At 44.3% G+C, this 14,409-nt stretch overlaps 1 protein-coding gene across 14 annotated transcripts in view; it reads left to right on the forward strand.

The window, feature by feature from the left end:
* The first annotated feature begins 9,930 nt into the window (after window positions 1–9,930).
* Window positions 9,931–14,409, forward strand: part of APBB2 (amyloid beta precursor protein binding family B member 2) — a 157,819-nt gene continuing 153,340 nt past the window's right edge. For 8 of the 14 annotated variants that reach the window (XM_050973726.1, XM_050973732.1, XM_030238884.2 and 5 more), the window contains exon 1: window positions 9,984–10,089. The gene's annotated coding sequence lies outside the window, so the exon portion shown is untranslated. Of the gene's footprint in view, window positions 10,090–10,356; window positions 10,475–14,409 lie in introns of those variants that run through there. The other 6 variants (XM_050973728.1, XM_050973729.1, XM_050973725.1 and 3 more) reach the window with 6 other exon arrangements.

A 14,409-nucleotide genomic window follows, 5' to 3' on the forward strand; every position in this document is an offset into this window, starting at 1 on the left:
AGCTTGCAAGGCTTGTCTCAATGGATATGAAAGACAGGATACTGGCACCTGGGCAATCAGCATCTGTCTCCTTTCCCTCAAATGCTTTTGCTGATGTAAGCCATCTATCCTTTGTCCTTTATAGGCAGGAAAAATCCATCTTTCTAGTCCTGTAGAAGAGAACAGTCCCTGCTTCCTTCCTCTTTGTTTTGTTGGCCTAAACAAAACAATTCTTAGGATTAGTACTTTTATCTAAAGATGTAAAATACACATTTCAAGAGGACCTCATTCTGTGCAATGATTTAGCATAATACATGTAATAGCTAATAAAAATGAATTTTAATTTCAGTGTAATACTTGGATGATCTGTGATTAGAACTTGCATACCTACTTAGATTTTCATCCAGAGAATGCTTTTCTCAGATTAACAGGCACAAAATGAAACAAGATGGGCCATGTGATTTTAAACTACTGCTTGTGAGAAACGTAAATAGCAGCACTTGACTCTTGTAATACACTCTCTAGTACAGCACTGTGCCTCTTTCCAAGCACTGTGTTGTGTCAGGCCATCCTGGGGTGACCCCAGTTTGCTTCTCCCCTTCAATCTTCAGTTTCTTCAGCAAAGATAGCAAAGCCTATCCTTAGATTTGTTTCTGAATGCTCAACAGCCATACAATAGCACCCAAAAAGCATTAATCTCTCCCTGAGCTCTGGGACTGCAGGAAGAGCTTACCTTAGACAGAATGAGTTTCTTGTGAAACAAAATAAAGGTCTGCTTCAAATCAGCTCTAGAGCACTGGCCACTTCTAAGCTGGAGGAGAGCAGCAAAAAACAAGGAGAGATGAGAAATGTTGTCAGTCAGTTGAAAGGACATCAAGACATTGACTCAGTAGTACTTTTACAGTAGGAGAGATGCACTTCCTCAGGCTTAAGGAGTGCTGAGGGAAAGGCACAGGCTACCTCCCAAATACCTCTTTATGTCAGCAGTCTCCAACCTCTAGAATTAAGCTTTTTAAGGGAAAGGACAGAATATACGCCTTAAAGAGCGGCTGACTGTATCCAATCTATTGTCACCTGCACTCTCTTTACATGCTAGTGTAGCTTTGGTGTTTCTGGGGGAAATGTGAGGAGAAAATGAAGAAATGGCTAGCCTGTTGTTGGATGAAGAAGGGAGAAGTATGGCTCTACCAGAAGGGAATAGAAAGTTTTCTGTGTCTCTTGAAGAAAAAAGAAAAAGGGGTTTGTCCAGCTTGCATGACAACAGAGGCAGCTGTAGACAAGAACTCTCATGTGCAGGGGGTTTACTGTGAAACCTTGTAACTACTCCAAGTCAGCACAACAAACCATCTTACACTATGTCCTGGATATCAGCTATCTTCTTTTGGGGAGAAGGAAAAGCAGACTGATAGTGATGGGCAGGTGTAAAAGGCATTTCCTCACTCTGTATTTTTTATGCAAATGGAGACCTTAAACAGAATTTAAAGTAGTTGACAACTGAAATCAGTGAACAACAAAGCCACTTAATGAAAAAATAAAAATAAAAAATACCCCCCAACCCCTTGTGTTTGTTTTTTTTCAGAATACTGAAAGATGGTTGCTTTTTCCACATAACTGACATGGTCCTGTATTCTTGTCATATCTTATGAATAGTCTTCTGGTCAACTGCCTCCAGCTGATCTTTATGTACGTGTTCACCCCCACTTACAGAAATTATGAAGTAAGTTGTGCTCAGCTTAACATGTTCTCTAAAATCTTCACTTGTATACCAAAAATGTCCTGGGTAGTACAAGCTAACCTGAGCTCCTACACATCAACAAGGACAGTTGTAGCACAGTATTTACACTAACTTGTGCCAAAGGATTTGCTGCCTAATCTACATGTGCACATTCTTGAGAAGCGTGGGGATTTTGTTTTAATTAGAGAAGTGCTCTGATCTAAAGCTTTAGCTGCAGACAGTCTGTGAGATGTTCAAGCATAGTTCTTCTGTTGGAGCTACTTCACCTGGAGAGTGATGTTGGCACAGAGCTGCTGCCAGACCAGTGAGTCAAGCCAAGAGATTGGGGTCCCTGGATTGCCCTGAGCCTGCCTAGCTAGTCCTGTTCCAAAGTGGGTGCATGGGAAAGACATTATCTGCATCTGAGACAGTGTCAAACTACCTCTTCTTAATCCCTCCTAAGGCATACCTTAGAGTTCTCAGCCTCTACATATACTTGGTGTGCAGGCCTGCCAGGATAGTGACTCAGAGCAGCACAGCTTTGACTCTTTCTCACTGTGACCATGGTAAATAAAAAGCCTCACAGACCTAGATATGAGCTACTCTTGCTTCTTCACCCTGTAACAGCATATAGAAGCATTAAATGCATCCCTTAGTCTGGCTAGGCTAGCAGATTATGGCTTTTAGGCAACAAGATCTCCAAAGTCTTTGCTGTACCAATTTCTGTGTTAATGAAAAATAACAGCAGTTATTCATTTGTACTTACAAGTCAAGGCTTTGATTTCAAAATGTGTAAGAATGAGAGCCTTAACCTTACATTAATAGCCACTTTCCAGAAGTACATCTGGCAGAGCATACCCTTTTGGTGAAGTTATAATGCTGACACAAAGTGTTTTACACGTGGTGACCACCCAGAGTCTTGCTAATGCAGACCAGTTGTCCTGTGCGTGCTGCTCGTACCAGCTGGGCCATGCAGCAGCGCAGGGGCCCAGCTGCTCTGACACTGCTGGGGATGTTGCTGTTGGAAGGTTATTAGGCTTGGCTCAAGTGCAAGCAATTAACATTAAAAACACAGTGAAACAAATCCAGTTGGGAAACATCAGCCCTTCCAAGCTGCCTTTGACCCAGCCACTCTTAGAACCTAGTACTACAGTGTCTCCTGTGCATCTTCAGATGCTGCTCTCAGAGCACCAGCCATGCAGAGAAAGAGAGGATTTTTTCCCTCTCTGTTTCAGGAATTTTTTCACACTACACAAGGAAGAGACTATTTCCAAACATCCAACTTTAGAGAAGTGTTTAGACAGTGTTCGTCACTGATAGAAAACTTGTTTTCTGAAGATCAGTTTAACAAGTGCTGTTTTGAATTGTTTACCCAAAGCACATGTTGGTATGAAGAACACCATCATTTGGACCTTGAGCCATACTGTCTCAGTGGAGGAGTTTAGCTTATGAGCATGCATGCAGAAACAAATCCCTGTCTCAGTGGAGAAAAATATTTAGATTGCGAGGGAAACTACACTATGGATCAGAAAAACAATGGGACTCTATCACATTCTACAGCTGCAAATATAAATGCAAACATGCTGCTCTTTCCTGTGTATGTTTATACACGTAGGGCAAAATTCCCATTGAGTGCATTTGCAGCCTGGGCTTTTCTAGCTGTATTTAGGACATCAGGCACTGGACTTTTGTCTCTCTTGTTTCAGAGACAAAGCACTGGCCTTCTGCTGTTAGCAAACCTAGCATTTCCAACTTTATCTTAGCTTTCTCTACCTTATAATGTGTATTAGTGGATGTGAGTGTGTACATAGGCATAACATAGAATCATAGAACTCTGGAATGGTTTGGGTTGGAAGAGACCCTAAATATCATCTAGAAAGGATGATAGAATGATAGAATATCCTGGGCTTGAAGAAAACCACAAGGATCATCAACGTCCAGCTCCTGGCCCTGCACAGGACAACCCCAACAAACACAACATGTGTCTGAGAACATTTTCCAAATGTTTCTTGAACTCTGTCAGGCTTGTTGCTGTGACCACTTTTCTGGGGAGCCTGTTCCAGTACCCAAACACCCTCTGGGTGAAGAACCTTTTCCTAATATCCAGCTTAAATCCCCCCGACACAGCTTCATGCTGTTTCCTCAAGTTCTGTCACTGGTCACCATAAAGAAGAGATCAGTGCCTGCCCCTCCCCTTCCCCTCATGAGGAAGTTGTAGACTGCAACGAGGTCTTCCCTCACTGTCCTCTTCTCCAGTCTGAACAGACCAAGTGCCCTCAAGTGCTCTTGTATGGCTCCCCATCATGACCCTTCACCCATCTTCATAGCCCTCGTTTGGACACTCTCTAATAGCTTTATATCTTCCTTGTATTGTGGACCAAACTACACACAATATTTAAGGTGAGGCTGCCCCAGAGCAGAGCAGAGCAGGACAATCCCCTCCCTTGCCTGGCTGGCGATGCTGTGCCTGATGCTGCCCAGGACAGGGCTGTCCCTCCAGGCTGCCAGGGCACTGCTGACTCATGATCACCTTTCCACTGACCAGGACACAGAGGTCTCTTTCCAAGGTCCAACTTTGCCAGCATCTCATGCCTCAGTTTGTATGTATAACCCAGGTGCAGAATCCACCACTTCCCCTTTGAAACTTCATACAGTTGGTGATTGTCCAGCCCTCTAATTTGTCAAGGTCTCTCTGCAGGACCACTCTACCTTCCAGGGAGTCAACAGCTCCCCATAATTTAGTTCTGTTGGTAAACTTCCTTTACTTTCAGGTCCTGCATCCAAGTCATTTATAAGGATGTTGAAGAGCATTGGCCCTGAATTAGAGCTCTGTGGAACCACACTAGTGACAGGTCCCCAGTCTGATGTCACCCATTTACTAAAACCTTTTGTTCCTGATGTGTTAACCAGTTGCTCACCCATCCCATGATGTGTTTATCTAGCTGTGTGCTGAATATTTTGTTAGAAGGATACTTGAGAGACAGTATAGAAAGCTTCACTGAAATCCAAAAAGATTATATCAGCTGGCTTCCCTTGATTACCTAGGTGAGCTAACTTGTCACAAAAGAAAATTAAGTTAGTGAAACAGGACCGTCCCCTCATGAAGCCTTGCTGGATGTAACCAATGACCATGCTGTCCTTCAAGTGTTTTTTAATAACTCCCAGAATAATTTTCTCTATAATTTTACCAGGCGCTGAAGTAAGAATGACAGATCTGTAGTTCCTTCTTGCCCTTCTTGAAAATTGGAACAACATTTGCCAGCTTCCAGTCAACTGTGACCTTTCCAGATTCCCAAGACTACTAAAAAACCTTTGAGAGAGCTCTCAAACCCCTGCCATAGGCAGCGGCACCTGCAACTATACCAGGCAGGTTTCTCAAAGCCCCATATATAGCATGAGGCCATTCTGGCCTGAAACATGGCTTTCCTGACTATCTCACAGGGAGCTGTACTGATCATCATCCTTGCCTGCCTGTTGGGCAGAACCTGCAGTGAAGTTCTTCCAGGGAAAGCTCCAAGGTGCCGGAGCAGCAGGTCTGAAGCACAGCAGCTGCTAGCAATGGAGAGGTGTTTTCATAAAGCTTCCAAGACGTGCTTTATTTTGTGTTGTTTGAACAACAAAATATTTAGAGCCTACATTGCAAAATCTCTGTTGTATTCCTATTTCTCAGTTGCAGGAAAATATTGGTGATCATATGTTTCAGCTCTCATCTAGAGTTCCCATTTTAAGCAGCGAAGGCAAGAAAATCTAGCTAGATATCAGCTTTGAAAGTGTGAGCTTGACTACCTATAATTACAGGCCTTGCTCTGTGGCAGCTTTTGAGTATTTTTGTCCACGAGAGCCACATAAAAGAGTAAGCAGAGTTTGCAGAAAAGCCAGCTCTGAAAGCAGCTGCTGGCTTCTAGCAGTGCCTAAGCAGCTACTGTAGCATTTAGAAACTCTGCATTAATAGCAGCTTCTTACAAAGAGCAGCTTTCCCCCATCTGGCCCTTCCAGTTAGAAGGAAGTTCCCAATGGGCTGTTTACTGCAGTGGTCAGTTGGTATGTTCTCCTGTTTCAATAAGGTGATTGTGAGCAAACACAGTCAACCTGCTTGCACTGCTCAGAACCTGCTTGTAATAATAATAAAAAATGGAGCTGCCCATGTTTGGATGAGTGGGTGGGCTGGGTAAATTCACCACATAACAAGGAATTTATATGCCTGGGGGCCAGTCAGGTCAGGCCACGTTTCCTTCACCCTCCCTGTAGGAAATTTCAATATACTGCTGTGTAACAGGCAGAGAAAGGAGAGATCAAAGAATTACATCCAGACAGATGTCTAAGAGATAATTTATAATTACTTTACAACCATTCCTGGATGCAAGGCTTTGCATTCCTGAAGAGCTAGAGAGATACTTCAAAATTATCATTCTGCCTTGCTTGGCTTGCCAAGATATCAGAGAACTGCTGGCCTACAAATTGTTCCACTTGCACTTGTTCCTATACAGCCTTCATTAAGGTAGTGGCAATCTGCCTCAGGTAGCTAATACAGTGAATGGGAGAGGGCTCCATCAGTACAGCAGGAGGCCTTTATTTAGTTCCTGGTTTGGTTTAACTACTGGAATAATCTTGTCTGAGACTGATGTCTTGTGGCCTTTGCTTCTCTATAAATAACTCAGGGAAGTTCATGGCAGAATTAACTTTTCACTATATGCTAGTCCAGGGAGCACTAAGGAGACAGGAATCCAAAACAATGGGAGCGATACACGCTTTTGCACAGGTCCTGAGAAGCAATGTGTCTGGGGGACTGAACCCTCCAAGCATGTTCAAGCCTGTAATGAAAAATTATATGCTACAAGTCTAATTCTTAAATCTCCAAGAAGTAGGGGCACTGTGTGTGGTGGTTTTTGATTTTTCTGGAAAATTATTTGATTTTGTATTTAAAATAGAGACTTAGAGGAAGTGTTCCACCCATTCTGCTATAGTCGTATTTTCTCAGTTATGTTTCTGCGATTAGGATCACTATATTCAGCCATATTCAGGGGATGTTTATCTGTGCTATGGACGCGCAGTAGCACCGCTAGATGGTAGCCTTGCTTATTTCATAGCCACCACTTTCCTACTGCAGTCCGCCGCAGTAAGGGAGAGTAGGAGTTTCTCGAGACGGGATCATTGCATACTGTAACCATCCCTCTACACGGACTAACCCCGAAGTAAAAAGCTGCTGCACAGAGGAAAGCAGGGGAGAAACGATGAACTCCTCCTCAGAGCACACTGGGGGCACAGTCAGTCCCGGTGCAAGGCTGCAAACGCATGTGGCAGTGGGGAAGGTCAGTTGCACAGGTTTACTTGCCCATGGACGTTCATTCCTACGGACTGTCATTCCTTGCTGCAAAGTTGGAGAGATTTTGACCAAAATAAAATTGCAGTCAATAGTTCACACACAGAAACAGCAAGATGACAATGAAATTCTTTTGGTATGAGCTGATAATATAGAAAGGCCTCTCTTTTTTTCCCACTGTTGTTTATAAACACTATTCCACAAGATGTTCGTGTCTTAAGCAAAAGAGTAAGCGCCCAAGAGTTGGATTTTGATTATCCTTGTGGGTCACTTCCAAGTAACGATAGTCTATGATTCTATGAAATATTTGATGAGACTTGCTAAGCCTAGGCAAACACTAAATCCACAGAGAAATGTTTGCAAGAAGTGAGTGTATTGGGCAGCAGTCCATTTAGGATGCATATGAAATTCCGTATTTTGTTACCCCAACACTTTATTTTTATGGCACTGCTTACTACACTGCAATCCAACGTGCATTATATAGAATAGGTAACGAAATATTAATCATAACTCTAACCACCTAGTGAAAACCACAATGTAGTGTTATTACATTTATTTTTATTAAAGGAACATTAATTTCTGAGTATCTTGCCTGAGCATTTCTGTCAGGGAAATTTATTAATAGGGTATTCACTAATAACCTTGGTAATCTGCTAGTTGTCTTGCATCTCTAAAGTAGGTATAGTGCATATTCCCGGGAGAGCTCTTCTCCAGTATGCTGTCAAAGCATAAAAGCTTTCCCTCCTGCTGGATAATGTGCTTTGTTAAGGAGGGAAGCAACCTGATTTGCAAATGCTGGAATGTGATGAATCACCTTTGGATGTCTCAGGAAGTCATAGGTCCTTCTGAAACTGATCACGATAACATGATTTTATTACAGATCATTATTTGGAGGCTTTTCTGGGCCATCTTTTTAGTCTTGAATCTAAAAATATAAATTAAAATGTGAGCTTTAGTTTATAAAAGTGTTAGATTAAATCATGTCCAATTTTAAGACAAATGGAAAAAGTGGGTACCTCTATGAAAAAGAAAAATACATTTAAGAGTAAGTTATTAAATATTAAAGTATAATTTTTAGGTGCTTTGCTCTGAATTTCTTTGCCTAACTGTTGTATGTCTTCATCTAATTGTTGTTTCTTGTTCATCAGTATAGCACTTATAATTACAAATATTTTTTCCTGTTCTTTAGGCTGGTGGATGTCAATATGATCTTCTAAAAACATAAATATTTTTAATTAAAGACTTAATATTGCTATTAATCTTAATGATCCTTTAAATTGTTCTCAGTTCATGAGTGTTCTGTTATGACCAGGAACATAATTGTAAAGGCAGGGAACAAAACACAGGAGAAGGTTATGGAATGCATAGGAAAAATCATCTCTTACAGATAAACGGATTTGCTGTTATAAAAGGTGTGAAAAATTTTAAAGCAGACTTGGGCACTTCAATAGGACTACTAAATGTGTTCACATTTACAAGAACATGTCAGAAAATGAATGAGATGCCAATTTCATTATTGTAATAGACTTCTTTGATCTCCTTATATGTCTTAGGTCACTCCAATACAACACTATTTTACTGCTGATTGTTTTGCATCTGCTGCTCCAGGGACCTCCTACAATTGTTAGGAGGTGTAGAAGTAAAAGGTCTGTTACATGCTTTCCACTGAACTACCATCCTATGTTGAATTTTTTGCTCCAGCAATGACCAGTTTCTTCCCCTGCAACCTCAAAAACCTACCCTGACAGAACAGACAATATTCCACATATTTGGAAGGTATTAAACAGAAATATCTTCCTACAGGTGTGTTCAATTAAGCCTCATTTCTAACTGTCTGGGAGGTTGCTGTGATTCCCTACTCATCCATCTCCAGATGTGTCTAGGGATTTAATTGAGCAGTAACCCTATAGCAGTAACCCAGGTTAGAGCAGTGAAGTTGCCAGGCCTGGTCCTTTACTCGTTTGTTTCCCACAACCAGAACACCTCGTTCCTTTCCATTCACACTGGTTACCTAGTTTTGAGATCAACCAGAGCACAACTGCCTGGAGCCTATGCCCATGCCAAGCACACTCCATTAATCCATGACCAGATGGGGTTTGTTAATGTTCATCAGTGGTGCTACTTGGTGCCCATATCCACTGTGAAAAACAATTCTTAGAATCATAGAAACATACAATCGTTAAGGTTGGAAAAGATATCTAAAATCATGAAATCCAATCATTAACCCGACACTGCCAAGCCCACCACTAAACCACATCCCCAAGTACTACATGTACTCATCCTGTTAAATACCTTCAGAGATGGTGATTCCACCATTTCCCTGGGCAGCCTGTTCCAATGCTTAACAACCTGTTTAGTGAAGAAACTTTCCTTAATATCCAGTATAAACCTCCCATGGTGCAACTTCAGGCTGTTCCTTCTTTCCTATTGCTTTTAACCTGGGAGAAGTGACCAACACCGAGCTGTCAATAACCTCCTCTCAGGTAATTGTAGAGAGTGATAAAATCTTTTTCTAGGGTTTCCCAGCCTACCTGGCTGTCTACCTGTCCACCTCTGTCTCTCGCTATTGCCAGAGGAGCACTGGGATACAGCAGGTGGCATTTTAGGAGAGTCATTACCACTGCCTCACCTGATACGGGCATTACCACACATGCCAAGCACAAGCCAGACCCTTCTTTTTTCCCTAAGGAGATAAAAAAAAGATATATTTTTTTTCTTTCCCAGGGGGTAGACCTGCCTCACACACAACCTCTGCTCCTTCTCAGAGGTGCATCTGCCCTGATGTGAGCTGCTGACCCCGTTGGGCCGGGTCAGGCGGGTCGGGAGCAGGCCCGGCGGGCACGCAGCCCACACGGCGCCGCGGCCATCGCCCCTGGCCCCGCCCGGCCGCCACCCCGCGGGCCGCGGCTCTGGGCGGCGGCCGGGGCGGAGGGAGAGGAGGGGCGGTGGCGGCCGGCGGCCGGAATCGTTTCCTGGGTAAGCGCAGCGGGCTGGGAAGCGTTTCCGGAAAGCTGGCCGCATCCCGCAGCGGCTTCGGGCGTCTCCGGGGCGGGCGGCAGAGCGGCGCGGCAGGCAGGTGCGCTCCGCGGCGGGCGGCGGGAGGGCACGGCACGGCACGGCAGCGCAGCGCGTCCCGTCCCGTCCCGTCCCGTCCCGCGGCAGAGCCCCGGTGCGCGGCCGCCCGCGGTGCCGCCGCTCAGCCCGGCCCGCTGCCGGTGCGAGAGGGCAGGAGGCCGGGGGAGGGTCCCGCCGCCCTTGCTCGGGGCGATTCCGGCGCATCTCGGTCTCGGGGTTGCGGGGCCGAGGCCGGCCTGCGGTCCGCTGCCTTCCCCCGGTGTGCAGGAGCGCTGCCGCCGCTGCAGCTGCAGAGCGCTGGCCGAGCCTGCGGCGAGCGTGGGCTCTGCTCCCGCGGGCGGCGAATAGCAGCGGCAGCTGGGTCTTCTTCTGCTGGTGGTGGTGAGGTAAAAAAGCCTGGAAAATTGATGGTAAAAGTGGCTGTAGTAGTTTCTTTTTTCTTTTTTAAAATTTAAATTAGTAGAGTGAGCGGGTTGAGCTCTGTGATTAAATCGTACTCGAGGGTTACGCGCGGCGTTGCAAATGGGAGCGTGCGAAAAATACAGTCCTCGGAACAAAACGTGGACCCCCTGAATCCGTCTTGGAAGTTGTCAGGAATTTGCTTGGGTCCCAAGGCAGCAACGGAGCTACTTTTCGTTGCGGCTAGAGAGACAGATAAAATGGAAAGTGTAACGGTTTGTATTTGTACTTCATTGCTTTGCCTGCTTGTTTGCAATGTTTTATAATTCTTGGCTGTGCTCCTGTTTGCTAGGGAGGGTAAGTGTACTTCTGGGTTTTAAACACAAAATAACAAAACCAAGAAAAAACCCAACTCTGCAGTGGTGGTGCGCTGCTGGGCTTTGTGTGTTGTGGATGCTACCGCTAGCTGTACGTGGTAAATGGTATCTGCAGTCGGTTGTTCGGGGTTAACAGTGTCTGCTGCAAGTTTCAGTGCTTCCCCAAGATCTGCTGTGTTGCCCCAGGAGCTGAGGTACGGTTGCTGCTGAGCTGCTGCAGGTTTGCTGTGTCCTCTGGCTCGGAGGTGTGCTCCTCCAGTTTGTTCTAGATCCTACATGTTGTGCTCTGGTATTTTCTGAATGCCTGAATGAGCTGCCTGTCTTGTGTTTAAAACTATTTTCTGCTGGCATAATTGCATTTAGTTAAAATAAGAGTGCAGATGTCCTAGCACTTAAAGGAAGAGACATCCTCTTACGGTGACCTTGGGACAAAATCTTGGCTGATTAATTTCCTTGCCTGGAACAGTCATGTGGAGTGAGGATATTTTTGTTCTTCCTTTACAGCAGTGAGCGTGTGATGAAATACGTTTTGGCTTGTATTTTTAGGGGTCTTTTGTCATCTGAGGGAAATCAAGGTCTGGAGAAGACTCTTTGGGGTGAAGAGTAATTTTATACTGTGTTATGAAGAAAACAAAACTATTGTAAGAAGGAGGAAGATTCTTGGCTCTGAAGCAGCATGAGTGAATGTGCCTTTCCCAGCAAGAGTCATCTCAATAGTAGATTACAACTGTGGGAATCATTTGCTAGGAGAGGAAATGCATGACTTGGAAGCCTAGATTTTTTTTTTTTTCATTTTCAGTTCTGCAGCTAAGCTGGAAACCAGTGACAAAATTGGTGTGGTGTTGACTAGGTTTTGCTGTGCCGTTGGTCAGGATGGACAGAGTCTTCCTTAGGAAATGCCTGAGGAGCCTAGAAAGGGCTGCTGCAGGATCTGAGCTGAAGAGAGTGGTGACTTCAGGAGCTTAAGGGGAAATTTGAGTACTTGAGATTGCCTGCTGTAAGGATTTTTTAGCAGAGGTTGTGAATAACTGCGGTGGATCCTGGTAGTTGATGGTAATGGTGAGCAACTGACTGATTACATCTCTGTCAAACAGCAAGCTTTGACACAGGATGTGTAGTCATACTTGAACAAATCATCCCCACTGAAAACAAACTATCCTGTACATCCTTTTCTAGTGGGACACAAAGTCCTGCCTTTGTACCCTGCTGTGAGCAAGGAGCTCCATTACTGGGAGAGGAGCAGCAGAGCCAGGGATGTGCTGGGTGCACTGGCTGATCACTGACCAAGTTGCTGCTGTGGAGAAAGTGAAGGTGATGGTGGAGTGTGTTAGGCTAGGACACATCAGGAGCAGTGGTGGAATGGGTGTGAGCTCCTGGGGAGTGCCAGTCCCGGGTTCTCTCACCTGTGCTGCAGGTGGGACACTGCAGACTGAGGCTGGAGGACAGCAGTGTCAATTATTCCAGAGAAGACAAGGAAAGCCTGGCTTGTTTAGCCTAGCAAATAAGGCTGAGATGGAATATGATTGCAATCTGCAAGTACAGCTGGGATATAAACACCAGAAAGGGAGAGAGGAGCTATTGAGGCTAGAACAATGTTGGCATGAGAAAATGGATATAAACTGGCAGGAATAAACTTAAACTGAAATTTGCACAGTTTCTTCCCTAAATGGGATCAGGTTCTAGAACAACCTTAAAATGGGATAAATGGAGTCAGCCCCTTAACTGGCTCTTGAGGATGTGTTGAGGAAGCCTGTATTGTATGCTTGGCTGTGGCAGTAGGAGAGAAGGCTTGGTAACTCAGGAAAAGCTTTTCTATATGTCTGAGTTAACTTAATATAGATTTTATGTGTTAGTGTTTCTTATTTTTAAAATCTGACTTTACAAAACTGGTATAAAAATGCCTGCTTTACAGCTTGTATTGCTACATGGTTGCAATGTGCTTAGTGGCTGCTTTCTGAAATGTTTTGCATGTTAGTTTTTTTCCCCCCCTGTAAAATAATGCATTGTCTAACAACTGCATCTAATTGTGTGGAAAATCCTTTTCCTTAAAGTACAAGCTGCGCAAAAGGAAACTTTATGTTTGTATGTATGAGCTGCTTCAGCTTATTAACTTTGGGGTTAAAAAATGAACTGCAGCAATTCTTGCCCCCCCTGAATATGTAAGTGATTCATAAATCCTCTCAAAAAGCAGTTCTTGGGGGGGGCTGTACAGTAGGCCCAGATAATGTGAACTGAGACCAGTTCTCCAAGGTATGCTGTGACTGGAAGACCATAATTAAATGAAGTTAAAAACGAATTTGAAAACAAGTCTAGTGGAGCTAGGTATGCATGGGATTTGTCTCATTTATTGTGCTGCAGAATAGCTGGCTGGCATGGTGGTTGCAGTAGTTGAACTTGTATGAGGTCTGTAGTTGGTTTGAAAAATATTATGTGTGTAACAAGGAATGCAACCAGCTGCAGATGCTGTATAATGGGTACTGTGACTGTCAGCAGAACCTGACTGCTTCTCATGATTACCAGTATCCCAGCACCTCTGTGCCTGTTTCCTTGTCTCATTATGCTTTGGACAGAGCACTGCTCAATGCTGTCCCCAGAGATTTAAGGAGCAGAGGGTGTTTTTGGAATGCTGTGTGTGGTGTCCTGCTTTAATTGCCTAATTATTGTTACCCTTCAGCCTGCTTCCCTTGTAATCTCTTGTCTTCTGCCTTCTAGCTTTTTCCTTTCTTCCCTTTTCCTTTTTTTTTTTTTTTTTTTTTTTGGTCACCAAGAAAGCAGATGTCAAAGGAAAAATAAGAACAGGATGCCCTTATTCAAAACCTCCTCTGCAGATACCCTCTGAAGCTCTGGCTGTTCTCAGCTTGTTGTTACCAGAATTGGGTGCAAGCTTTCCCTTCAAAACATTTGGTGGCTTTTGGTTCCAAATGCCTGTCTGGTCTGTCTGCAGCCTCCTGGGGCCTTGTTGCAGCCTCTGTGGCCTTAAGCCAGGAGTGCTGCTTGTCTGTAGGTCTGTTTCTGGCTGTGAAAAGAATTTCTGCTTGGTTTCCCCTGGATACCTGCTGAGATTATTGTCTCTTTTACCACTTTCCATTCACCTGCAAGGGGTGTTACAGGTAGGAGGCTGTAGAGCTCTGGCAGGAGAATTTGAGGGAATTGTGTTGAGGAGAGTGCCCTGGGAATGCTGATGACCACTGTGCCTCATCTGTGAACTCCTGGTTGCTGAAGTCTGTTGCCAAGGGTATAAGAGCAGACCCTGCAGCAAGGCAATGGGAAGTGAATGTAGGAGTCTGCCCTGACAAAGACAGCAGACACTTGGCCTCCATCACTCTCAGGATAGTGAGTTAACCTTGTTAAAGAAAGTGGATTTCTTTATGCCTTAAAAAGATGAAACTCGATTTAGCTGGAGATCTAAGGTCAGCCTCAAAGTTCTGTCTCCCATGAGCTTCAGTCTTCCCTGGAAATATGATATTTGTTTGGGTAAGTATTTAGATCGTTATTTTTACTGCTGAACAAACCCTGCATCTGAGGGTAACACTGATTAGTGCATT

The sequence above is a fragment of the Serinus canaria genome, chromosome 4 (assembly GCF_022539315.1).
Source record: "Serinus canaria isolate serCan28SL12 chromosome 4, serCan2020, whole genome shotgun sequence".
Taxonomy (NCBI): Eukaryota; Metazoa; Chordata; class Aves; order Passeriformes; family Fringillidae; genus Serinus; species Serinus canaria.